Consider the following 26,750-nt stretch of genomic DNA (forward strand, 5'->3'; position numbering starts at 1 on the left):
CTTACCCAGATGTAAGACGTAACTCCATCAATGGAGTTGCCTTAGCAGAAGGAGAGCACTAGGCCTACCAACTTCCTTTGGTTTATATGAGGTACATAGACAAGGTAATGTGTCATATCTCAAAGTGGCAGAGAGATGCCCAGTCTGTCAATTCTCACCCTCAGCTTTAGCTAGTGGGACAAACCAAAACCGAGATGGTTTACATGCTGACTCACCGTACGGTAACAGACTACAGGACTTGCACGCAGACCTTGCTGAAGGTCTTTAGCGGAACACCCATCACATCAGAGCACAACCCTTCCAACCGTTATCTGTCCTCCACAAATACTTGAAAGGTTGATCGTGCATCCAGACTCAACAGGGTAAGACCTGGCACAGATGTAAGGGATGCTAATGAGTCAAAGCAACTTGCAACAGATGGTCCCACTTCGTCTAACGGAAGCCCAAAGGGTTTGTCACCCAGCCGCACGGCCACGCGCGGGATTCCCAGGACAGCCTCTGTGCCTCCGCTGCACGATCCCAGAGATGAATCCGGGATGATTAGCTCAAATCTGAGGTGAACATGGGCCAGCGACAGAAGGCGATCACTACCCCTTTGAAGACTTTTCAAATGCGTTGGAGCCCAATTATGACAAGCAATTTAACTGCTCAGCAGCACAAAGCTGTGAATAATAATCCACACATGTGAGAACCTACACAAAATCTGAAATGCAGCAAGCTCTGCCGTTAATAAAATGCAAGCACTACAATTTTAATATCATACTGCACCAATACTATTTAAATCTTACATTCATGAGGGGGAAGTGCTACAGTTGGGTGGAGTGAGATGCAGAGGTGCGTATTTTGACCCAGGATATAAATCATGCCTGTGTCAGTCACAGACCACAATAGTTCTCGGTTTTCAGGCTAGTTTTCAGTGCACTAGATCTTACCGGCTTTCACCAGTGTACTTGATTCAGCACAAACTGAACCAATACTACTTTAAAGGAAAAGTATTAAATAAATGGCAAACAGCAAACCAAATGGGCAATTAATATTCTTGGATGGATTAAAGGAAAAATCTACATGTACATACTCAAACTATTCCAAAACAAAATCTAAACATACTGAGAAATGTTTATAGATGTTCAAACTGCTAATGGCATGCAAGAGGCTTATCTTTCAAATATCATAGGTCAATGAAAAGGAATATGTGAATTTCCAAATGTTCCTTGCTTGGCTGATCCATCAATATGATAACTAATACATACTTAAACTCCTGAATGTACTCCCTGAAATTAAAACAACCAGATAGCACAGAAAGAGCTTAAATAACCATTATCAATGGATTTCAGATAAAAATCAAGAAATAATTTCAGAAAGATCACCCAACACAATCAAATGAAATAGCTTTGGAAATGGGTCAGGGAAGTGTGAGCTGGCAACCGATTACATTTCGTATGCAGAGGCAGTTCAGCAACAAAAAGTTTCCCCAGATTAAAAGCTTGACAAAGTTGGTCCAAACTACACTCCTCACTAATTGACGGGGGAAAAAAACCTTCAGCAAACTAACAACTTTCTACTTACCAGCAGCGTTCACGATAGAGTGGATGTTTGCTCAGAGATAGGGTTTGGGTAGAGGCTGCGTCTTTTCTCTCCTTGTTTTGCGAAATCACGAAAGGCTACTTAGTGGTCCCACCACCTCCCAACCCACACACCGCACGCACGCAGGGCAGGACACGCTCCCCTCCTCAACCCATAACGTGTCCCCAACAAATGACAGCACCAGAGGCAGGATTGCTGGGCATCCTTCTGCCAAGTACGGGCTAACAGAAGCTCAAGGTGCCTGTACCACGCAGCGCTGCCTGCGCAACCAGCGTAGCCCGCAGCACAGCACTCCTGACGTGGGATGTTTCGACGTACACGTGGAGTTAGGCAAGCTGACTACCTCTGCATTAAAGCTTAAGGGAGAAAACAGAAAAAAGATGGGAATGCTTACATAGGTTTACAAGTTGCCAGCAGTTTAAAGGCATTTGGGGTCCTAAAGACAGTGCTAGGAACCTCACTGAATCTCCTGCAACACTGAAACACTAAATTACTGTTTATTTCAAGAGACGCTAGACACCAAGTCTTTCCTTTGTTGTTTGCTTTTATCTCATTTTCAACCTATCCCTGTCATTATCAACTGAACACCTTTCAAATTCTGGCCCTTAAGCACTTTTTTTGTTTGTTTAAAATAGGACTTGGAAGTCCAAGTCGTTTACGTGCTCTTGTAAACGCTACCCTGATCTCAGCAGAGAGGAGAGTCCCAGAAGACTACAGTATGGAAAAGAAACTCACAGTATGGGAGAAACGAAGGAACGCCATCAAGGAATTAACGTGTCGTCTGCGTGACAACGCTGTACAGGTTTCATGTGTGGAAATGCAGAAATGCTTCCACTTTCCTTTATAAATGGTGTTGTTATTTTAATTTTAGTATCATTCAGAGGGTCCAACTGAGATTAGGAAGCCTCAACGCTACTGACACACTCCTGTCACTCTACAATCCAGGTCCTTAAGAAAAATACCAAACATTACTCAATTCACCACAAAACCACGTAACTTAGGAACGCTGGAAGAGCAGTCTCACTAATTAGTTCAAGGCAGGGCATTTCAAAACACGGCAATCGAAAGCATGGGTCAAGGTTAGCACTGAATTCGTACACATGAAGTTTGAGAGGGAAAAATGCTTCTCTCTGGGCGTCTCTTCCTGTTAATCTCATTTCGGTGCTGGCTGCCCCGGCTGCCTCTCGTGCTCTCCTCTCTCCTGGGTGGAACCCTGCAGCTCTTTGATTTCCTTTTGTATTTGCAGCTATGTCATTTCTGGCTGACCCCTTCCAAACCTCGGATGTTTTCCTCTTGATGCTGCAGGAGCATTATGCACACTTATCTAGAGACCAGCCTGGAGCTGGGCTAGTCTTAAGGCTTTGAGGGTCTTCAGCAACTTTTTTTGACAATTCTGAGAGTTTGGGGAAACCAGGAGGAAAGATGAGATCCATTTTTCCCATAATTTTAGCTTTCATTTTGCTTTTCCCCCACATGCACCCAGAAAGATAACACCACATATTTTTCTGGCTGTAGAGCCATTGCCATCTTGGATAATGGGACAGTTGCTCGCAAACATCAGTTACTGAAAATCACGTACAAAATTGTCTCGTCTCCAATTCCTGCTCTTCTCTCCCCCTCCACACAGAGTCCCTTCTAAAAAGAGCACAAATGACTATCATTAAAGGTGAAGCCTGTGGCTTGTGAAGTTTTGGCCACTTTAAAAATCAGACAGACCAAGTCAGCTCAGCCCAGCTTAAACTACAGAATCACAGGAGATGGCCAGGCCACCACGGGCTTTTGCAGAGAGGAGCCCAAGCCACACATCTGCGCTATGGTTTAAAGCCTCAGGGTTTCTTTTGGGGTTGCTCAGACCTAGATATACGGTTTGGCCTCTTCTCCCACATGAAATTGGACTCCTACGTGGGTGTTGCATTTGGGGGTTTGTGGGAGCTATCAAGATAACGTTTCGGTTACTGGGCGAGAAACCCCTGATACTCAGCATTCCCACAGGATGTTTCTCATCCTTGATTCCCAGTGCATCAAAAGTACCATCTTATCAGCTCTCCTGAAGCATCGCAGCGACCCACGCTGCTTGTGCCTGTGCAGGACTGGTCAACAGTTCCACACAAAAACCTCAGCTGGAATCACCATGCACACCAGAAGACAGATCATGCACCTAACCTAGAAATGTCACCCATAAAAGCCTAGAACAGCCTCATTTCATAAAAATGAAAGTTAAATGCCCTCTGTTAACGTTACTGAAGCTCACTCACTTAAACATGGCATCATCCATACGGCGCTCAAAAGCCTACCAATACAATGCAAAACCACCACTTTCAGGTGTTAGCTTCTTTGAAGGGGCTGGAGCAAAATAAATTAGTCCTAAACATCTTGGATTTTCCGAGGAGAAATATTTCCATGAACAAATGAAGAAAACAGACTCCCAGGGCCCCTCATAAATTCTAGCACGGAAAGGCATGTGCTTCCATTGAGTACATTTCAGAACAATATTTCCTGAGGCATTTCTGAGTGGTATTGATTTACATGCAAAAGATTATGTCTGCAGCCATGCAAAAGGACTGGACGACAAAGGTGAAAGAACAATGCATCAAGAAACAAATGTAGACCTTTATTCTTCAAGTTAATTAAAAGAAACTAGGTCTGATTCCCTTTGTTTGACACCAGTAGGATACCATTCACTGCTCAGGAGTTAATCCTGATTTACTGCAGCAAATCAGAGAGAGACGCGCTCAGCATATGAGCCATTCTAAGTTGCAATCAGACAGAGACTTCAGCACAATGCTCCCTACATCTGCAACAAACTCGGATCAAATTTTACTAATCACCTACCTCTTTTCAATCCATTATGTTGACCATTAAGATAATCATACGAATTTGTAAGTCTGAGATGGGAGAGCCATGTGAGCCTCCATGGTTGTGTTTCTATGGAAACAATTCCCCTGGCATCTTCGGTCCACATTCGGTATTCCTGTCTGACTGTTCATCTCATTCACACACTCAAAATCCCCATTTTCCAAACACTCATTTCAGGATGGCTATGTTTTCTTCTTTTTTCTATTCATCCATTGAGCTGGATAGCACAGGGATGATGAGGTATCTGGCAGGTCACCGTGCCCCACTCCTGACCCAGAGAAATCAGGATGAAGGCAACAGGGCAGCACAATCTCCATAGGCCCTTCGAGCGCTTTTCCTTTTTCGGTGCAACTGGCAAGCCTGAAAATTAGTCCTAATTATGTTTTAGAAGTTTGGCCGCTTGCATCCCTCAGTGAAGATCACACATGAATTACAATGGAAACCGCTATCTGTAGCAACTTCCATCCAGAAGCTACCGTGCTGCCATCTCCTTCCTCTGCTCTTTGGGCAGCTTCACCCATCTATCTCGTAAAAGCAATCACTTCTGTAAAGGTGGCAGCTTCCGAACTCCGTGCACAGCCAAGCCACGCCGCGCTTCAGCCCTGGGACAGAGTTACTCCCTACCCAGCTGGAACAAGGAGCATGCAAGGGAGCCAGAAATTAACTTCTCGGTTAAAATTTGGCCGTAATGCTTCAATTAACACTCCATCCTTAAGAAAAGTACCACATCCCAAGCAAGAGGGCCTCCATCACTTCCCTTCTGAGACTATTTTGCAGTACAATGCGCTTCACACTTAATTTTCCTAAGAGTCAGCCCACGTTTTTAATTGCTCAGTCTCACTGTAATTCAATCCCTGTGGACCATCGGGAACAATTCATTCCTTGTGTCTGCAGAGTGGCCACCATCTTGATCAGCTCGGCGAGGACGGAACTAAGGGTTTCTAAGGCTGAAGATGCGAGCTGCGGTACCCTACTCCTGCTCCTCTGTGCAAATGGTTCACAGAAGGAGGCACGTCATGTACATTCGGTAGGGGATTACACCTGAAGCTTCTCAGTACTTCTCATGGCAACGTCCCTCCGTCTTCTGGGACTACGTTAGACCTTACCGGCTTAAAAGCTCTCCGTATTTCTGCAAGAGCAGGTGAAGAAAAAGGTAACGGAAGTGTCCTTTCGGTCCATCCTTTCGCCAATATTCAGTAAAAAATTTTACGTTTTCTGGTACCAGCTCTGCTCGTTAGCACTCTTGCCCCAGAACAGGCATCAGCAAAGGCAGAGGCACTACAGAAGGAAGACGTCCAAATATCTTCTGCGTTTAACCACTCTCTATTCTGAATATACCAGGAATTAACTTGCAGGAGTTAAAACACCAGTCGTCTCCCTAAACTACTGCTTCCACTCCTGCCGTTGTCAGTTTTAAAAAAGCGCAAGGGCCACATTTTTAGACAGTATAATTTGGCACAGATCCCTTAGCTCCATTGTTTTCACTGGGACTGCGGTAAGTTACACCAGATGAGGATATCGCTCTAAACGATTTTGCTTTAAAACAAACATACAAACAAAAACAGGTTTAGACAAGACTGGGGATTTTGAAGCTGCATTCCTCTCTCCAGAAACTTCCAATGACTTGCAGTAGTCTTTGCTTCACCAAGCCACAAATTTGTAACGCCTTTAATCTTTCCATGTAAGTCAGTTCCTCTACTCCCTTAATCGTTTTTGTTGCTCTTCTCTGAATTCAGTCCAATTTACCACACAGTACAGACTACATTACATCTGAAAGGCCAGAAGTATGGTGTACAGAAGCTCATTTTCAAATTCTATGACCTCAATTCTTGGGAGGATTTCAGAGACCAGACACCAGGCTATAAATGAAGAATGTGTGCCCGTATAGCTGGGTAATTTAAATGCATTTTCTGTGAATAAATCTACTCGGTACTTTCTTGATCTGTACAATCTTCTGCCATAGGGGCCTAACATAAAAATACTTCAAAGGCTCTAACAAATTCCCTCAAGATGTGATCTTCAGCATTTCAAAAGCTGAAAGACATAGACAAGGTTTAAAGTGATCGTGATATATTTTCAAGGTAACACTCTTCAGCAACTCCCATTCACCCATTTCTTGAAAGTGAAATTATATCACCTCTCTCTACATATATCTTTTTAACTTATTGACTATCTTATGAGCAACGCAAAAATGAAGTGAATTTGACTTTTGGTTAGGGTTTACTATACCTCATTATCTTTAAATGAAGCACAGCAATGCTTCCTTCCTTCAAATACCTACTAGACAGTTCCAAATGGAAATCCTCTAGCCACAGACCCTCACCACTTCCCTTGCCTCTTGCAGCACGAAAAAAGTTTAGATTTGGATTCGAGTTTCAGCCCCAGTCTCTCTCCCCGTGTTGAGCTGAAACAAGACCCTGCATAGTAACACTTTTCTGAAAGATTATTTTTACGTTACACCTCAGTCCCGTCTCTGATATTAATGATACAGCTTGAGCTTTAAGCCAAAAGATATTTTGAAACTGGTGCTCTTGGCTGAAACCAAGATTCCTCCTGTCCTCCAAACAGTTTCATAACAAACTCTCCTAGACTGCAGCATATTTAATGAGAATTCAGATGATCAATTGCAGCCCGCCTTGCACGGTTAACTCAATCAACAAACTACTAATGACTCCAGCATGTTACAGCTTTTTTGGCTAATGAGAACCGTATTGACCAGATTTTTCCCGTTCTCCCAGGATCAAACGCCAATATGGAACGAGTTCTGGTACAACTGTAACATTAGCCTGCAAGCAAAACGCTGACCAGCAATAGCAGGACACGGCCTGAGTGTCATTAGGGAGCAAAAAGATCTCCCAGGCTTGTGAGCCAGCCTTTCCGAACCCTTCCATCGCATGGGTCCGTCTGATGAAACCAAAGCCCTGAGAAACGCAGAGCTGCGATGCGAGCGCGGAGCTTCCACCTTGGTGCACGGTGTTTCGAGATAGAAAAGCCTTTTGTTCCCGGCACGCTGGCTGCACCACCGCCTGTCCCACCACTCCTCCTCCTCCTCCTCCTCCTCCTCCTCCTCCTCGCTGCGTTCTGCTGCCATTGTGCTGCAGGATAATTTGTAGCAGGTGAGAAGTAAATACGCTCTGTTTCCTCTTTCTTTCACTCCTGTGCTGCCTGCTGCTGCAATTTACCCCCACCTCCGTTTCTTCTTCCCTCCTCCTTCAAACAGAAGTCAACTGACCATTTTCTCTACGGAAATCTAACAGCTGACCATGCTCCAAGTGAAGAGCAGTATTTACTGCAGAACCTGAGGACTGAGGCGGGACACAGTTCACCGAGTGTTATCTCGCCTGTTGCCAACCACTGTTAAATAAAGATTTGCTCCCATGGAAAGAATTCCAGTGACTTCAGTCATCTTTGGACCAGGGCTTTGTTTCCTTACAAAATAACCTTCAGTTTCCGGTACAGTCTGATTTCTAAAATGACCAATTTCCAAAATAGACTTTCCATTCTGTACCCCGGAGAAAATGCTGCAGTCTGACCCATTTCTCTCCACCAAGAGGAGACCTTGGTTCTGTTTTTGTCCACACTACCGTTCTGCTGGGTGACAAGTCACTTCCTTTCTCCAGTCCTTCACTTCCCTCTATCAAACAGGGATAACACTGAATGCTTTGTCCTCTAGGAAGTAAAACTGCTACAGAAAAAAACAAAACAAAACCCAGATATTATTTTGCCTTTTATCAGCTCCATGATGCACTACCTGAGAGCTGCTCACTCTGACATACCCGGCTGCAATCAAACCAAAGCGAAAAGTAAAAAAATACTGGGTAAAAAAGAGAGAGAGAAGGAGTAAAAGTAAAGTAGGAGTTGACTTGTGAATCAACTGGAAAGCATCAATTCTCCAAAGCTTCTTTTCAGAGTAAGCTAATTTGCTAGTATCATTTTGAACAAAAATCATGGAGAACGTGCACAGTTCATCAATAGGGATTGTGTTCCTTCCTCTTTAAGAGGTGCTCCTATGCAGTTCTCTCCACTTTAAAAGGCTTAAATATTAAATATCATTCAGCCAAGTCATAGTGGGGGTCCACGCTTGACTTCATTCCTCTCTTAACAATGTCCTCAGGCCAGCCGCCAGGAATTCAGACACTTAATAACTTCCCTGGGCTGAGAACTCTTCACCTCGGGCATGCTCTCCTCTTATCTACAGTGGGAAACGTTCCCGTTCATTTCACGGTCCGCTCTGACCACAGCACTCCCTGCTTCACTGACTTTCTCCTGCGTTATTCTTCAGGTTCAAACTTCCCGGCCTCACCTGCAGGTCCAGGCACACCTCTATTCTGGTAGCTTCCTACTCCCTCTTAACTTAGCCTTAGCTTGCACCCTACAACATCTAAACACCTTGTCCCCTTTCTCCTACGCTGACGTCCATGTCTTCTTCTGTACCGCCATCCTCTCCCTTGCAAAGGGCGATCCGCAGAGCTCTGTGACTCCGCTATGGTGACCAGCTCTGATAAAGGATCTGCATTTTTAAGCAGAAGCCTTGCATTTTTAATGCTGAAGGCCCTTGTTTTAAAGCCACATTTCCAACAGTATGCATGCGCGTTCAGCTTTGCACGAGCAACTCCAGTGACTTGTGAGCAGAAGTTGGAGCTCCGCATTCACAAGCAGGTTGCTACTCTTCCCTTAGAGCGTGCTTGGAGGTTCCTGCACAAACACTGATCATGTTTTTCTCCTCCAACCACTTCACACTCCTTTCCATCCTCCTTTTTTTCCAAAGGACACAAGCCAACTAGCTAGAAATGGCCACCAGAAATGTGCTTTCACTGATTTACTCAGTTTTAACCTCCTTCCTCCCCTTGCCCTGTACAAAATGTTTACAAAGAAAAATTCAGACTTGGGTCCAAAACTCTGTGATTTAAGCCCATTCTTGTCCACTGCTAGCAGACAGGAGCCATTCCCTACCAGCATGGCTTAAGAAATGTCCAAGTCACTTTAAGGCTTTATTCTGCTGGGCATCAAGAAGCCAGTTCTCGAAATATATGACTGGCAACTCCTGGGTGTGGCTGCAATCTAAAGTAAATTAAAGTTACAGTAAAAATAAATTTGCCACTGCTCTTGGTTTTCTTTTGTAAATGGAACAGAGCATTAGTACAGCCAGTTTTTGTATTACGGGACTCCTTCCTCAGATTGCTTTTAAGTTCATTAAGTTCCAGCTCCAGGAAGAAAATGGTAGAATTTGATTTATTGGCAGAGGGGAAGAAGGATGAAGTAAGCAATAAATCTAGTAACAGCAGCATTGCTCCAGCTCAGTGCAAGCCAGGCCTGAAGAGCACCCAGATTCCAGTCCAAGATTAGCGCATATATCTGATGTCCATGGCAAGTCCTCCTCTTGCTCTGTGCCTCGGTTTCCCTGCTCAGAATAAGATGATGCTATCTGTGAAGCTGAATTCCGTTACATTTGGCAGAGACATAAAAATATAAAATTATGTACTCACAAGCAAATCCATGGAGACAGTGTTATCAAGCAACATACTTCTAGATAAAGTATGTCTCTAGGATACATACAAAAGAGCCAGCGTGAAGGCATCAGGATAGTCCTACAGTTACGACCCTGTCTTAGCTCTTGAGGTATTTTGTTCTGTTACCGACTCTGCCACAGGCTCCCTGTGTGAGCTTGGGCAAATCATCAAATCTTTCCCCATATGCACAACAGAAAAGCAATCCATCCCTCCTTATTTTCTTCTTCCTCTCAGGACCACTGACATTACAATCTCTTAGGGCCAGAAAGTGACTCGTGGATACACTTGCAAAACCGACCTGACAGAGCCCCAAATTCAGCTGCTGCGCTACCAATACAAATAATGGGCCGCCAATACAATTAATATTGGACAGACCCAGACTTATAGGCAGAAAAGAAGGAAACTGCTTACCTAGAATGGATTGTTTGTGACTTCTGAAGCAAATATGAGAAAATTAATGAATTTTCTGCCTGGGTATTTTTTGTCTCTTTTTTTGCCTTCAAAGAGTGGAGAGGAATGACTAGAAGGTTCTCTGGACAAATCAATGAAACTAACACCCAACAAATGACCTTTCCTCAGTGTCTTATAAGTACCTGTCAACTTCAGGAGTGCCACCACAATTGAATGGAGAGATTTAAAGCCAGACTATTCATTAGAGAGCAAACTATTATTCTAGAGACTTAAATGAATTGGCTACTGGCCAGCCTTCCTTACAGTTTAGGTACCACTAGTAAAATGGAAAGTGGCTGCTCTTTGGTTTGCACAAAAGCACGGAAGAGAAAAAAAGTCTTTGAAGAGGAACAAGAACCAGGCTGTTCAACTGACGATGGTCTGACATCCTCGCAAGATGGCATGAAGGGTAAGCAGATATACAGCATAATCAGGGAACCATGAAAACAAGCAGAAGTCTGTAAACACCAGAGATAGCCTCTACTTTATGGCATCACTAACAATCAACCAACTAAGCACACTATAATGAATGCATTCATAAAATAAAGACGCTGGGAGGGTGTCTCAGTAACTCCAATTTTCTTTTATACAGTAGATGCTACTGACTTGCCATATGCAGTTCTGAATTAAAAGCCAAATTATTATCTTCTCTGATACAGCTCACATTTGCATTAAATGCTAACATTTCAAAGCAGGAGTTACAAACCTCACCATTAATCATCTGTTTTGTATCAAGTGATATGTCACCTTTATCTCCCTAGAGCCCTTTTCTCAGGATAACCTTCTTCTCAAGTTCCCCTTTTAAAACCGTTATTTACGATGACTAGGACAAAAGTAAAGGGGACTAACACGAGCTCTGTTATACAACATCACACGTGTCCGTACAGTACAACCAGGAATAGCACCTTAGCTAGCAGCAAGCAAGCCAGCCTCTGAACAAGAGCAGCACAGCTGCATTGGTTCTTCGTCGCTCTCGAGTTAAGTAGTGCTGTTAGTACACCCAAAGTGCATTGAAACAGAGCTATTTTTATTGTATTACTACATAAGAAACAACCTGCAGGAGTATCAGAAATAAAAGTCTAATATGCAGAATGGACAGAAAAATTGGGGCAGCAAGAGTAAATAGCCTCAGACCGCACCTTTTTCCAAGTCCCCATCCATGCTTTGTCCCTTCCCCGCGGTTAGAGCAGCTAGAAGCCCTTGAGATGGCAACACTGAATTTTGCTTACCCTGCTGAGGAACCCTGCGTTAGTTCTGGGTTACTCTACTCCGCAAATACGCCAGAATCTTACAAGTTTTCTTTCTTTAGTCTCACCACGAAGGCAGCAATTAAAACTGTGTGCAAGTCAGGTTTCTATCAAAAAGTATCGAGCTACTTGGGCAGACATAATTTTTAATATGTCTCTTAGTGCTTCTAATGCACAAGAGTGGCACATCATTTTCTTTTTCGTTAAAGCCGGCTCTAATACTTGCTGACAGCCCTTGGTGAACTATTTTAACACAGTCTCCACAACTTCTGACAAATAGCTGGTTAAGATTTACCCTGCTATTACTCAAGAAGTGGAAAGACCATTGTACTGGGCAAGAAGATGAAAAGCTATACCAGCAAGAGAGCATTTGTACAAGCTAACCTCCCTATTTCATTGGTGTCTGTGGTGACAGTCAACTTGATCAGGTCCTGTGGCTCTAATCTAGAGAGATAGTATGCAAAATCCTCAGGCACTTGGATGACTCTGAAGCTCCATGCCTTCTAAAAAGTTTTCTTGGGTGAAATAACCTCCTTTTGCAGACGGCAAGTTTTGAAAGATGAAGGAGATCTCATTACTTCATTACCATATCTCTCTACAGACCTTATCCAGATCCTCAACACCACTGCTACAAAAATCTGCTAAAATACGTCCAAGACGTTCTTGCTACTACACATACAAGTGGCTCAACTTGCCTTAAAACAGAAATACAGAGTTGCCTACCTTTCCATACCCCATTTTTCTGACAGTGACACAAAGTGCTATAAGGAAGCTTGATGTTTCTTGCTGGCCTCCTCTCCCCCGCACTGCAAGATTTTGCAGATCGCAAAGCAAATAGCGCTTTCCGTGCTCTGTTCCTAACATCTTTGAGAAGTACGTGCTCCAAATCCTGCCCTCCACATTTAAAGTGGCTGGCTTTCGGGCATTTGGGTTGTGGTACCTCAGCATAGGTGTTTTTCAGTTCAGTTGGCTGGGGAATAGGCATTTACGTTAACAAAATCTCTGACAGATGCCATCTTCCCCTTTGTTTTCCAAGAGGTTTCTGCTACATTCCTGCCGCTCTTTTATTTACTCATCAGTCCGTTTGAAAACTTTCTGTTCTCCGGCACTTTAGCGGAAGCTTGTGGTTACTTGTGGTTTTAAAAAAGGAAGGGTGCATTTCAGATGACACACAGTAAAACAGTCTGACCGTGTGTAAAAATAAGATTATACCGCACGGCCCGTGGTTCCAAGTAGTCCAGCTTTGCCACAGATAATGCAGTCTGAGGAGGCTTAGGATGCAAATTGAGCACTTTTTCTTCAAAAACTACCCAGCTGCTGAAGGTGCAAAAGGCAGAGTTTTAGGATAAGCTTTATAGTCCAATTTGTTTCCATCAAATTCTGCTCACGATGATTTAGCTGAGTGGATCCAGAATCTGTTACAGTAAAACAGGTCAAAGTGGTTATGGAAAAAGATATTTCTATTCTTCAAGGCAGAAAAACAATTTTTCATCTCTTCTGACTGGATACAGTTAAAGAAGATTACAGCTGGTATGATTGCTTTCGGCAGCCTAGTGTTTGACCTATAATTCTGTAAAAATATAACTAACCCTTCTTATATTGACTGTCAAGAATTTTCCCCCACGTGCTTTTTGTTCTTCTGTCTACTTTATATGGAAAATTTGCCGTATTATAGAGCTGCATATGAAGACTCCGTGGCCTATTTCATGATCAGACGGAACAGATTAAACAAAGCGGAATATAACCACAGTTCAAAACTATGTCTGGTCATCTTAGCTACCCGAGAGAGCGCGCCTTCAAAACAAAAGGCGGTAAGGAAAGGACAGAAAAAAGGAAATATTGCATCTCTTCCTTGTGTCCGAACAGCTGAGAGAGCACTTCAGCATCCTGTTTGTCAAAAGATGCCAAACAGCAGCAACCCTGAAGGACTGCAACGCACATTCACCACTTCCAAAAACGAACCTGTATTGTTAAGAACACAAACGGGGAAGGCAGCAAATCAATCTGCCCGACCTGTCGCCCAACGGGAGACAGCACCGCTTCCCGAGCTACCGCACCATGATGCACAACAGTACCACGTTACCGAGCTGTGCCTTCTTTACACACGGACTTTGAAGCCGAGGGAAACATTTGTGCAGAAGCCTAACCTAGTGTGACCGTGTTGACAAAGCTCAGAGGAAACAGCTATCCCGCACAGGGACTTTTTGCTCCCCCACCGCAACAAAGAGGGAGGAAAAAAAAAAAATGCAGACTCTGAAAGCCGTTTCCCAATGCTGCTGCTGCTTTGTGTCACTGCAGCGGCTTTCAGAGAAGTACCACTGCAAGCGCAGACAGGTAAATTAACTCCCTCACGCCTGTGACGGAACTAAGAATATATGAAGTTCAACATTAGCCTCACACATCACGCCAGATGCAGCCTGTGCTTTAGGGAGTCTCTAAAGTACGGATTGCTAGGAGCTTGTTGGGGGGGCATACGAACCCCGCTTTTACACCGTCGTTCCCTCAGCACGTGCTACTCACCACTGCAAGGACTCGGTGTAATGATCCTCACCTTATTGCCGCCATCACTGCTGCAAGACGGAGCAGCTGCACATCACATCCTAACGTGCCGCACACAACAAATACGGGTAGTCCTACTGAAAGTGAAGGGAAGCTCTCCAAGCATCTCAGCTGTACCAGGTCCCACACCAGTCCAGGGAGAGGGAGCTCTGCGTTCTCCATCACCAGGGAAAAATCCTCCACTCTCCTCTAAAGGCCTTTGTTACATGCAGAGCAACCTCAGCTTGGCCAGCTCACCAGAGCTGACATGAGCTCAAGACCACATGGTAGACACAGGGATCGCCTTGTGATTTTTGGTGGTGTGTTGTTGATGACAAAGAGCTTGGCATCGGATGGAAAAGCGAGGTTAACGCAGCTAAGCGCAGAATAGGTCCTATGCAACGCCTTACTTGCCACTTTAAGTTTAACTTTCTCTGTTTACTTTTTAATTTAATGTATTCTTTTGATCTTTCTTTCTCTCCTTTCTCTTGTCTCCCTGAGTTTGCTGACACAGTAGAAGCATGACAAGCTCAGACAAGCTAACCTACTTTTTTCTTTTTCTCTTGTACATGTTAACGCTCCCACTCTTCTACCTAGCATATGAAAGCATATTGCAAGTATCATTATAATGATACTTCCAATCCCCCTGTGAAGTAATTCCCCCGACTGACAGGTGAAGAAACTGAGACACACAGAGCTCTTAAATTACTTGCCCCTCAAGCTTCCAGAGAAAGCCAGCGACACAAGTGGAAATGAAACCCAGCAGACTTCTGTTTTTCTTGGTCCCAATCTATATAAAATTATATAGATTCCACCCATCACAGGTCTGTCAAATACCTCCTTTTCTAAATAGTAATAGCAAAACTTTCGATATCCATTACACAGACTCACACATTTCTGTGATTTAATTGCAGCCAAGGAACACTCATCGCCACGTCCTACGTGCCTTCGGTCCGTACTGCCGCCTGGTAGCTCAGGTCCAAGGGGTCCGTGCTGCCTCTGAAGCTCATGGTATGTGTTAATGGGAAGGGGCTACAGCTTACCTGCTTTCTGTGGCCCAAAGCCTGAATACCGCGTGGAACAGAGTTTGTTTACACATTAAGCCGTGTAATGTGCTCCATTTTTTTTACTTCTAGCCTGAGCTTCCAAATGCTCCGGACTCGGTTCCCTGTGCATGCTCACGTTTGGGAGTTTCAGCTGGAGTTGGACAGGTTCAAACCCACACCTAACTGAACTGCATCGTAACCATGGATATTGCTCAGCCAAGCTGTTTTCCCTCTACGTACAGAATAATTCAGCGCTAAGCCATGAGCTCGATTTTACAGAGATTAGATTTCAAGTTATGACACTGACTGGAATTCAATATCCATCACTCCCTCCAGGGTACTGAATAATCTTCAGCATTTACAAACCCGAACTTTCAAAAGCAAGTACACCTTTAAAATTAGTCTAAAATTACTCGAATTCAGATATTGATACCTTTGGGGTTAATATTCTCAAAGATGTTCTCTGCAACAAATCACGCCTTTTTTTATTTTATGAAAGCTGAAATTAGCACATTATCCTGTACTCAGTATTAAAGGCAGAAAATCCAAATACTACAAGAGGCGAATGATAAAATCAAAAGCAGACTTTGGACAAGGCACGTAACGTTTTTGTGCCAGATGGTTTGTCTACACCAGAGCACTCAAAAAAATTAAACCGTATTCATTTTTGAGGTAAGTTAGTTGAGCACCATTTAAAATCCCTGTATAGTCTTTTTTTACTTCACAAACTGGCTTTGAGTAGGTTTCACTAAATTTACTTTGGAAGTGAATCAAGTTTAAATGAAAAGAAATCACTTTCACCATAAACAAGAGTGACCACAAAGGGGTTCGGTGCACTTTAACTAATGCATTTTCATAGAATCATGGAATGGTTTGGGTTGGAAGGGACCTCAAAGCCCATCCTGTTCCAACCCCCCTGCCACGGGCAGGGACACCCTCCACTAGCCCAGGTTGCCCAAAGCCCCATCCAACCTGGCCTTGAACACTGCCAGGGAGCCAGGGGCAGCCACAGCTTCTCTGGGCACCCTGTGCCAGGGCCTCAGCACCCTCACAGGGAAGGATTTCTGCCTCACATCTCATCTCCATCTCCCCTCCTGCAGCTTCAGGCCATTCCCCTTGGCCTGTCACTCCCTGCCCTTGTCACCAGCCCCTCTCCAGCTTTCCTGGAGCCCCTTCAGGGACTGGAAGGCCACAATTAGATCTCCCCGCAGCCTTCTCTTCTGCAGGCTGAACCACCCCAACTCTCTCAGCCTGTCTCCATAGCAGAGGTGCTCCAGCCCTCGCATCATCTCCGTGGCCTCCTCTGGACTCTCTCCAGCAGCTCCATGTCCTCCTTGTCCTGGGGACCCCCGAGCTGGACGCAGCACTGCAGGGGGATCTCACCAGAGAGGAGCAGAGGGGCAGGATCACCTCCCTCGACCTGCTGCTCATGCTGCTGGGGATGCAGCCCAGGATACGGTTGCATTTTATGTACGCATAATTAGTTTAATACAAATTAACTTCTGACTATTCCAGTGTAGAGAAGCCCACAGTTCTTTTACATCTAAATGTGTAATAATACTCCCTTTGTCTTGTCAGTTTGAGCAGTGAGCTCTCTGGAGCAATTATACTGAACATACAAGACATGCTACACTTAGGCCAGGATCTCCTGGGATTCAGATGCACACAGCTCCTGCATGTAAGCAATAAGTAGCCTTTTCGGACTACTCTTGTGAGTCTAGTTACTAGCACACGTACCTGCAGGGTTGGATACGACAAAGGAAAACCTTAAGCTGTCTAGCATCACAAGCAACACATTCTCACATATGCACCACTTACACCCAAAAGTTTCATCCACAGTCTCTCACACCAAAGCACCAGGGTGGACCTGTGCGCGTGTATTGCAGTTCTAATGTTTAATTATCTTGAACGCAGCGATATCCACACCGCTCTAGAAAGAAATCAATTCTCCCTTTGCTCTGAGCTATAAACGCATGTATTCCATGATCAGCCTAACAGAACAGACATATGGGATTGTACATCTGGGAAGCATATGAGAGTCCTTCTCATATATAAAATTATTTTGCAAAGCATCTCTCTCGGACCCAGCTTTAGGTATTTTTCCTTCGTTTGCACGCTGGAAAATTTGACTGATGTTTTTGGTTTAGAAGATATTAAATAATAACTACTCGGTTGCATTACTGGAATGCTTTTCGCTCCTAAAATCTCCCACTATACCTTATACATCTTATCTGCAGTATTTCTTTGCCGTGCTAGTACTCTCTGTTTCTGCCATTAGCCCTGGGATTCATATCTCCCATCACTGACACGAGGTTCTGGGGTTAAACTGGGCACACAAATACCTTTCTAGGACAGACAGTAAAGGATGAAAAATCACAAGACTTCTAGAACAGCAAGCAGACATGAAGCAAACATGAACTGGATTCAGACGTGTTTTCAGTGCTGATGGCTCTGAGGAGTTTCTAAAACCAACGGAGAAGAATTCCTACTGTAAAGCAGCTCCTCAGGAAGGCACTGCTGCTACCACCCTCAGAGAAGACTCCAAAATGATGGTGGCCATCACAGGTTCATAACGAACCCAAAAATCTAGTCACCTTCCCACTTAAGATCCGATTTTCCCTTCCTCACTCCACCGGCAACAAAACAGTATGGATCAGGCACCCCGGACAATTCTTCATCTGCAAACTGACAATAATAACATATCACTTTTTCCACCTCCTGACCACCATGTCTTCATGGTCATGGAGTCTTACTCAGTACACGCAGCACTTAACACAATGAGGGGTTAAAGTCAATTGAGGGTATAAGGCAATCTAGTTATTACATTTTTCTTTTCGAATTTCCAAACCTCTCCAGTGGGTGTCATCCCATACGGCAGGGAGAAAATACAAATGAAATGAAAGGCCATAATGATGCCAAGGTGAAACCGAGACTCGGAAGGCCAAACTTATCCACACAGCAGAAACCTTCATCCTATCCCACACCACCTTCTGCAGTAAAAACTGAAGACCTCTGCCAAGACATGAGTTTCGTGGAGGGACAGGCACACAGCAGTAACAAAGCTGCACACGTTGATTTACACCTGAAGCACAAAAGCATTTTGATGGTGGTGGCACAAGTGCGGAAGAAACACTGAAATCTTAAAAGTTTCCCCCCAAGCTGTGAACTACCCAATATTTTCCCGTTTCAATTAAAAATGCAACCCTCGTGGAAACATTGGAGAAATAACATTTTGGGCAACTCTTCTCCAGTGATTTGCTACCGAAAAACCGATGAAGTGGGTTCTAGCCGGAGTTACTCTCTGCATCTGTTACTAGTGAGAGATAAATCAGGCCCCAAGGCATTGTGCTAAATCACAAGGGTGGCTGCTACCATGTTTCAGTGAGACATTTGTATTTCTCCCTCTCTTTTCAGGTTTTCCTTGGAGGCCCGAGAACCCATTTACAGGAGCACGGGGTCTTTTCTGTGCTGGAACTGCCTTTCTTTTCCTCCCTCCCTCTGTTTTAGGAGAGTGGCAATGCTATGAAAAGACCGGATCTTGTTTTACTTTATTGCCATTAGGGGCAAAGTAAAAAGAGTGAGACCTATAAACACAAAGATGCCAAGATACAAGGAGACTACATGCTTGAATACCCAGCCCTGGCTGCTTTGTTCCGTGAGTAATAACCAATATATTGGCGGAGGTCATATATATACGTTTGCCACAACGCAGAAAGTGGAGGTGCGAAAAGATACACCTTATACCAATGGACCGTTTCATTTCCTACAGCATAGCATCCCTCTGCCCCTTGCGCAAATCATAAACCTTCTCTTTATTCACATTTCTCCTCTGAATTGATACCTCCCGTTCCACTTTTCCTCTCTACAGCAGTAGGCGTAGAAATGCTTCTGAAGGATTGACTGCAGAAAACGTTCGGGGAAGGAAAAACAAACATTTATGGCTGTGTGACATGGACCTACTTGGAACCCAAATCACATGGCAAATAACAAGATTTAACTATAAACTTTGAATTCGGGCCAGACTGGTTGAAGTTTCACTAAACTCAGCTATCCCGGGCTAATTTAGTGCTTTCTGTGGCAGCGGCTCCCAGCAAATCACCTGGAAATCTCATACGCTTCAACTCCAGAGCACTCTGCATTCCTCTGAAGCTTGACCTTCCCAGCTGGCCTCGCTGCCCTGACCCACAGCAGTAACCCTGGGCTAGGTACTCCTGGGTCAAGCGTTCTGAAGCACGAGCCCTAAATTTCCAAGGAAGGCAGTAACTTTGCTTTATGTGAAGCTCGTGTTTTGATATAGCTCCTTAAAGCTGCCTCTCCTCTGCTGGAGAAACTCAACGAACTCAAACTTGAACACCAAACTTTGGTCTGAATTCCAGAGGCCAGTCAGTCAGTCGAGGAAATCATTCAATATCATCATCATCATCATCTTGGAGATCCAGGGTTCACCACTTTGTGCCTCCAATTTCAGAGGATTCGGTGGCTACTGATTAAAAACCAAAGCAAGGTGGGAGGAGAGGGTCCATAAAACACCCCACGATCTATCCCCGTCCTTGCATGCACCCCTGGGACACCGTACCAGTCCAACAAATTTCTCCAACAAAGTTCTCCACAACCCACTGCAGCACACAATGCTCAGCCTTTCTGTGGGGGAACTTGGAAGCAACGTGTCTTCTCCTAGAGAAATCCTACGCTACTGATGAACCGCGTGGGGCAGGAGGGAAAGACTTCAGCTGCACAGGCAGGCCATGAGAGCAAAACCCACTTATTTCAATAGAGTAATGCAAAGGGCCAGCTCAGTATTTGTAGAGTCTAAACTTCTGTGCTTACACATCATTTAAGTTTCACATTACTGTCTATAAAAACTGCACAGGAAAGAATATGTGAAAAAAATAAAATAAAAAAAAAAAAATCCATCACCCTCCCACCACTATGGTCCAAAACAAGTATTCAGCGCAAAGTCTTTGTCCATTCACATTCCACAACACAAATTTCAATAGATGAAAGCAGCAGCGCTCAGATCCAAGACACTTCTAGGCCATCAAGGTGAGACTTTTGATTCAGGCTCATAAACTAGGACGTCACTGTAAATGGTTTGGCAAAAATTTAATATACATGCCAGTACGTGTGACCAAAGGCATTACCCCAGAATGGCTCACCTGATTAGTTATACAAATGCCTTTTTTTTTTTTTTTTTTTTTTTCCCTTTTAATCCAAGACCGTGCAGAATGCCAAATGGGAGAACGGAGCGGGGTATGTACTGGAATGTCTGAAGGCTACAGACTTGGGATTTATATTCCATGTTGAATTCATTGTTCTCTCTCCTACCCCCGCTGCCCTCTAAAAAATGCTGCAGCCATGACAGAAATAAATTAGCCTGAGGTACAGGTCACACCTTCAAGGGCAGTAAGCATTCTGGGTAAAATCAATAGAGAAGATGGGAGTCTCTAACAGCTGAAGCAGAAAGAATGACGCATTGATAGCTTTACATATACCCAAACAAAGGCACTTTGGAGAAACCCTAGTCCCTGCTGCCTTGTGAACACAAAGCTCATTTTTTCAACCACCTGAACCCCAACAGCAACACAGAGGCAATTCAGAAAGGCACCCATTTCTTTGAAGAATTTGCATATCGATGCAGAAAATTCTGCTTGTTTGCATCTCTGCCCGGGAAGGAGATCCAGATGCTGAATTCTGGCCCAGGTTGCAACTCCCACAAACTTTTACAGAGACCGGAATCTGCACTGAACTTCAGCTGAGATTTTGCAGCACTCCCCAACCTCTCACGTGGCAGAAACTGAAGCCTCGGACAAAAACATTCCCTGAACTTCGGTGAATGCAGAAACGAGTCCAGGAGGCACCAACAGACACTACTCCTATGTGTTGCATTCATTATTTTCGCTTGTGATTTTAAAGCAATCATAATATATTCAAAATCACATCCACTGAGAACCTTAAAGTCAGGCTTCAGTATTTACGAATCGCAGTTCCTCTGAAATGAGGTGATATAAGATTTATAATGATATGGGATATATGAAGATTCATGCAGAAGTCTAGTGGTTTTTACTAACGCCCCTATGGTGAGTTAAGTATTAACTCTCAGAGCGAGGCACATAACCTGTTCAGACACTTCATAGATCCCACAGGGTTCCTACCTGCTTTTTCAGGTTCCTAAAAGCTTTAAAGCCTGATTTAAGCTCCCACAATACTTCTAAAAATAGGACTTGGACTCCTCAGTCCCGGAGGAGTTTTTGAAATTGCTACCCAGGAGGTTTCTCAATAGACAGAGCTAAAAGCTTTTCTCCTCTTCTGTCCCTCCCAGGCTTCTCCAGAGACAACTTTGGCCCAAATACAGCAGGATCTAAATCCAAATGAACCCTGATTTTGTGCAAAGCCAGCAAGAGAATGTCAAATATGTAACTTTCCCCCAGCCTCCTTGTTTGTTTGCTTTTTTAAAAACCCACACAACATTAACATGTGTATTCTTCTTTGATCATCAGACTCACACTTCCACCTATGGTGAAATATAGTGCAGTTTTGAACTATATTTGTACTTACATTTGTGGAGTCTGTGAACAATATCGTAAACAGAACTGTTCTCACTTCCACTGTTACCTGTAAAAATAAATGGAGGAATTCACCATTAGTACCTGTGCTGCACTAAAGGATTCTCTGTCGCTTACAGCCACTGCCCTATGTCTCAAACACGTAGCAATCATGTGGCAATACCTGCAGCATCTCTCTGCCTTCGAGGAAAAATTACAGTAAAATCAAGACCTCGAGGAAAAGCGTTCCTCAGAAATCATCCGTGTTTTGCTGCTTCTGCTCTGAAGGCCTTTGCATCTTTGGATGGCTCCTTGAACCCAGCAGTACACAGAGAAAAGAAAGCGATTGCTTCACTTTGGTCAACGGAGAGGAGGAGGCACTAAAGCTCTTCAGCAGAGGAGAGCCCTGGCTCTTCAGCTGGCTCTACAGTAATCCCGGGCACCAACGCTCTACGTGTGGCTATGAGTGGCTCAGGAACAGACCTAAAAGGCTCGTTCCCTGCAGCTACTTTCACGCGCTGCTCTTAGGGACAGGGAAAGTAGGGAAAGAAAGGCACGTTCGAGATCTTCCCAAGAATGACCAAGACCATCTGCCTCAAAACCAACATCAGACAGAATGGCCTGCTGTTCCTTGGTTCTTCTCAAGTACAGAAACATAGGGCGATAGTCCACATTACTGCCTGCGATATTCTAAAATACTGCCTGAGGTACCATTATCAGCTTTTGCTCGGCACTTCTATGCTAGACATGAAAAAATACAGTTGCACATTCTGACCTGCAGTGCAAACTCTATGCTTCCTCGAAAGAGATGCGATGTCATCTGGTGCAGCCTTCTCTAAAATAAATCATCCCCTGTTTGTTTTGTATTTCACCACGCTTAGTGACATGGAAAGTCCTGCCCAGTTTTGGAGAACATTCCAATAGTCACAAGGGTATATTATCTGAACAGATCACATTTAGCATCTGTAGGTCAAGAATGACCCATTAGAGATACACCCATTTGGGGTCTGTTTGTCTACAGCAGTGCCGGATACCAGCTGGCTTGCTTTTCTGAGTGACTTAGCCAGGGTGTTTCAGATGGGTCTTGACATCCTGAATACTCAAAATGCTCTGAGCAATCACCATCTTCAAAAAGGGCCTCGGTAGCATGTCCCTATCTAAGCACTGAGACAAGGAAGCTGCCGCAATTAACCGCTCCAGAAACCCAAGACCATTGCGCTTCTGCTCTGCACGTCCCGGGACAGGAACAAACTCACAGCAAAGGTAACCTACTGCTCGAGGCAACGCGATATATCCCATTCCTGCACCTCCTGCTTTCTCTATTCGTATTTCACCTCTGCCTATTGATTATGGCTGTTTTCAGAAGATACGCCTTCATTTCAAAGAGCAAGATCACTGATGGAAGGATGCATTGTAAGTTTTTCCCTGTTTAAGTTGTTCAGAAAGCCAGGATTCGGCACACAAATGAAAGACAGACAGAAAGCTATGCTACACACATTTGCAACAGCTTGCTCCACTCTGCAGGTAAATTAAACCTTCGAAAGACCTGGGCCTTTCCAGGAACTATGGAATTCCCCTCCCTTGTTTTAAAAATAAAGGATTTAAATTCAACCAATGAACAGTAGTGGGCTTGCCTGGGAAGATGAAGGATGAAAATAAAGATGGGCAAGAAGTTAAATGGTTTATTGGCCAAAATCTGGCTGATACTCATTTAGTGGACTTTGCTATTATACATCACAGGTAGGGTTGTTAAGATCTGGGCTCCATGGCCTAAGAGTTGTTTTCCACTTAGAACTTCTGCAAGCCTATAAATTGCAAAATCTCAGCCCTAGGAGGGGAAATGAAATAATCCAAAAACATTTCCTGTCCCTAATTATATTTTGCACGTGAAGTGGATTCATACAAAGCTGCTGGATTTGGATACCTGAAATTGAACAATAGCATTAGGGAGGACACGTTGTTTGTGTCTGGATAAGGACAGTATTTTGCCTTTCCACTGTCACTAAAAGCATCTAAGCTAAATCTGTGGACCTGAGGTCCAAACGTTAGTGTTCAGAACTCAAATCCGGACGTGCATTTTTGCAGCCTGAGCTTACCACTCCTCTGCAAGTACAAGGCATTTTTCTTCTATAAATACGCAAAGCACCCTACAAAAGACCCTCTGGGTCACCCTCCCCATTTCACAGCTAAGGAGATGGAGGTACCGCATGCAAAGAGGGGAGAGACTAGGCTCTGGCCACACCGAGTCCGCGTCCGTCTGCAGCACAACCCTGCCTGCCTCCATAATCCCCTGCAGGTTGCTAAATCAAAGAAGAGGAAGAACGCAAAGAAATTTTCCCAGCCTTCTCTCATCATAAACTACCTTGGATCACGGGGGATAAACGTAAGGGAAGATCAGAGAGCTTCAGCTTTGGTCATTTGCAGATTCCTTCTGCTTGGCCTAACTGCTCCCAGTCCCTCCGTGCACACGCGGCAGGTAATCCCGGTGGGAATCAGCCCAGAGACGTAGCGTAACCCGGGCACTGCTACTTTTGCTCTACTCTCGCCCTTTGCAAAGAAGAGATGCTGAGAGGTTTTGGTTTGTTTTTTTTTTTTTTTTTCCCCTGCAGAGTTTTCAGCTCAAAGTGGTGAGCAGCAACATAACCTATTGTAGCTTGCAAAGATACTATGCACTTCTCCTCCTGCAACTAGGAGTATGCACCATGACTAACCTGCTACCCTTTACTCTTACTGAGATCCTCTGCATGGGAAATCAACTTCCAACATACCCAAATAATAAACACAGAGCTTTTAAACACCAGGATTTTACATTTGCATGTATAGTTATTTCTTCGATTATCTCAAGGTTATAAAATTAATTCAGGTATTGAAGGCTGTATATACTCTTCACACTTAACAAAATTAAATGCTAACTTTTGATAAGCAATGTAACCATTCTGAAGAACATCGGAGGGCAAAATTTAACACCAGAAACTACCAAATGTTTCTGACCTACTTCAAACAATCATTAACTACAGACAGTTTCTAATTATTTGAGTCCATTTCACTTCTTATTCAGTGGTTATTTTGTTTCTTGACCATTTGGCCTATGTTCAGAAAAATCTCCATTAGGCAGCACAAAGTCTCAAAAAGATTTATTCTCCTTCCCTTTTCTAAGGTTGGGAGTATTTCAAAACCTCGAGAGATAGGAGTTCTAAACATGTCTTTAAAACCAAACAGCAGAGAGCACTTAAAAATTTAAAAGCGCGATAGTCTATTACGTTAAAACGTGTTCTTACCAACCAAGTAAAATTGCTTTCTCTCACCCCTCTGCTAACAGTTTTGCAATTCATTTTCCAGAAGGAACTACGAACGTATTAAAAGGCAAAACATCTATGCTCAGGCTGGAAATGATCACATGAACAAGCCACAAGATTTGCTTGATAACATACAGAGTTTATTATTCCAGAAGAAGTCTCATTTTCAGCTCTAAGGGAGAGGGCGGGGAGAGAAGGGGGAACAGTCTTTTAAAACACACACGCTGCAAGCAAAGGATTGCATTTATAGGAACCGCTAGAAAGAAGAAAGAAAAAGTAAAGAAAACAAACCTCAATGCTACCAGCAACTCAAGTTTTGAAAAACTAGGCTCAGCTCCCCGCAAATCTTCTCGTACCGTTCTCACTTAAAACGAGTTTACCTTATCAGAGAGGCTGAACGATCAGAAAGCTGCGGAACTTTTTTCTAAAAAGTTCAGCTCTGCTAAAGATGGGGAGGGCTACGGGAGAGCAGAAAACAAAAGCGTTAGCTGAAAGTCAAAAGCTGCTTGGAAAAGTTAGTTTCTCTGCACCCCTCTTACTGACCTAAGAAGTCTTCGCTTCACAGGTAGCAAAGTTTGTCTTCCTTCCTCCACTGCAAGATTCACACTTGCAGGCAGGCACGCTGCATTACTGAGAGTGCGCACCGATCAAAAGAATATCGTTTCCAATCTTCCGGTGACTAAGGAGGGAAAGAAAAATGCAGTCCGGCCAGGTACTGTTTCTTCGTGAAAAGTAAATCCGGCATTCTGGAATGAGTTCAAACATAGGGCTTGACAGGCAAAGGAGAAAAGCTTTTTCACTGAGCATGCTTAGTCCTGCACTGCCTGCACACTTAATGAACATTACTTCCTTCCCAGTGGTTACTCCTAGTAGAAATCCACACCCCCCTCCCCTTTCAGAAGTCAGGAATGCAGCTGAAACCAAAGTCCAGAAAACATGCCCGACACCCAGACAAGGCCCCACGGATCAATAAACGCAGGTTGTGACCTGCGGGTCAGTTTGTCAAACAGGACATCGGGGTGAGTTTTTTCTACACTTGGTATAGTTTGCTTTATGCTTCAGCTAATGCTACTCACTCCCCAGAGAAAATAAAACTGCACCGGCTTTTAAAGAATGATTAAATGCTTCAATAACAGATGGGAATTCTCTTTCGAATCTTGTCTTTCCAAACCTGCTTTAAAGTGAGGAAAGAGCGCTGCGTAAAGAAGTTTTTCAGACAAAATTAGGTCATTCGATTCCCGGACAAAAGTTATTTGAATTTGTCATAGGTAAGGAGTATCTGGTGGCAAAAAAAAAAAAAAAAGAAGAAGAAAAAAAAGGGGGGGGGGGAGGGAAAGCACCTTTTATTTAGTTAGGGCCTAATCCTGTTCCGTTTGCAATCGCATGGAGTTTTGTCATTACCTTCAATGGGAATAGTGCTAGGGGTTTAGATTACAAATGCTTTCAGGCAAGAGCTGTGTCTACTTCAGTGACCTGTACAGGACAGACTGGTTTTGGCACTTCAATTTGCAATTTACAATATTGCTGTGTCTGAGTGTTCCAACACTGCGTGGCAGAGATCCCCCCCTCCTCACAAAATTCACAAGAGCTGCTGAAGAAAAGCAATTCTACAAAATTGCATGTGTTATTTTTAAAGCTTTTCATTGTATTTCCAGCTTTTCAGTTGCTTTCCAATTTGTCC

At 43.9% G+C, this 26,750-nt stretch overlaps 1 long non-coding RNA gene across 1 annotated transcript in view; it reads right to left on the reverse strand.

Annotated features, from left to right (window-relative positions):
- Window positions 1-25,895, reverse strand: part of LOC129196090 (uncharacterized) — a 41,233-nt gene extending 15,338 nt beyond the window's left edge. The window contains exons 1-2 of the long non-coding RNA XR_008574053.1: window positions 25,613-25,895; window positions 21,787-21,843 (exon numbers count right to left, since the gene is read on the reverse strand). This is a non-coding gene — a long non-coding RNA (uncharacterized LOC129196090). The remainder of the gene's footprint in view (window positions 1-21,786; window positions 21,844-25,612) is intronic.
- Window positions 25,896-26,750: the final 855 nt, after the last annotated feature.

The sequence above is a fragment of the Grus americana genome, chromosome 24 (assembly GCF_028858705.1).
Source record: "Grus americana isolate bGruAme1 chromosome 24, bGruAme1.mat, whole genome shotgun sequence".
NCBI classification, from domain to species: Eukaryota; Metazoa; Chordata; class Aves; order Gruiformes; family Gruidae; genus Grus; species Grus americana.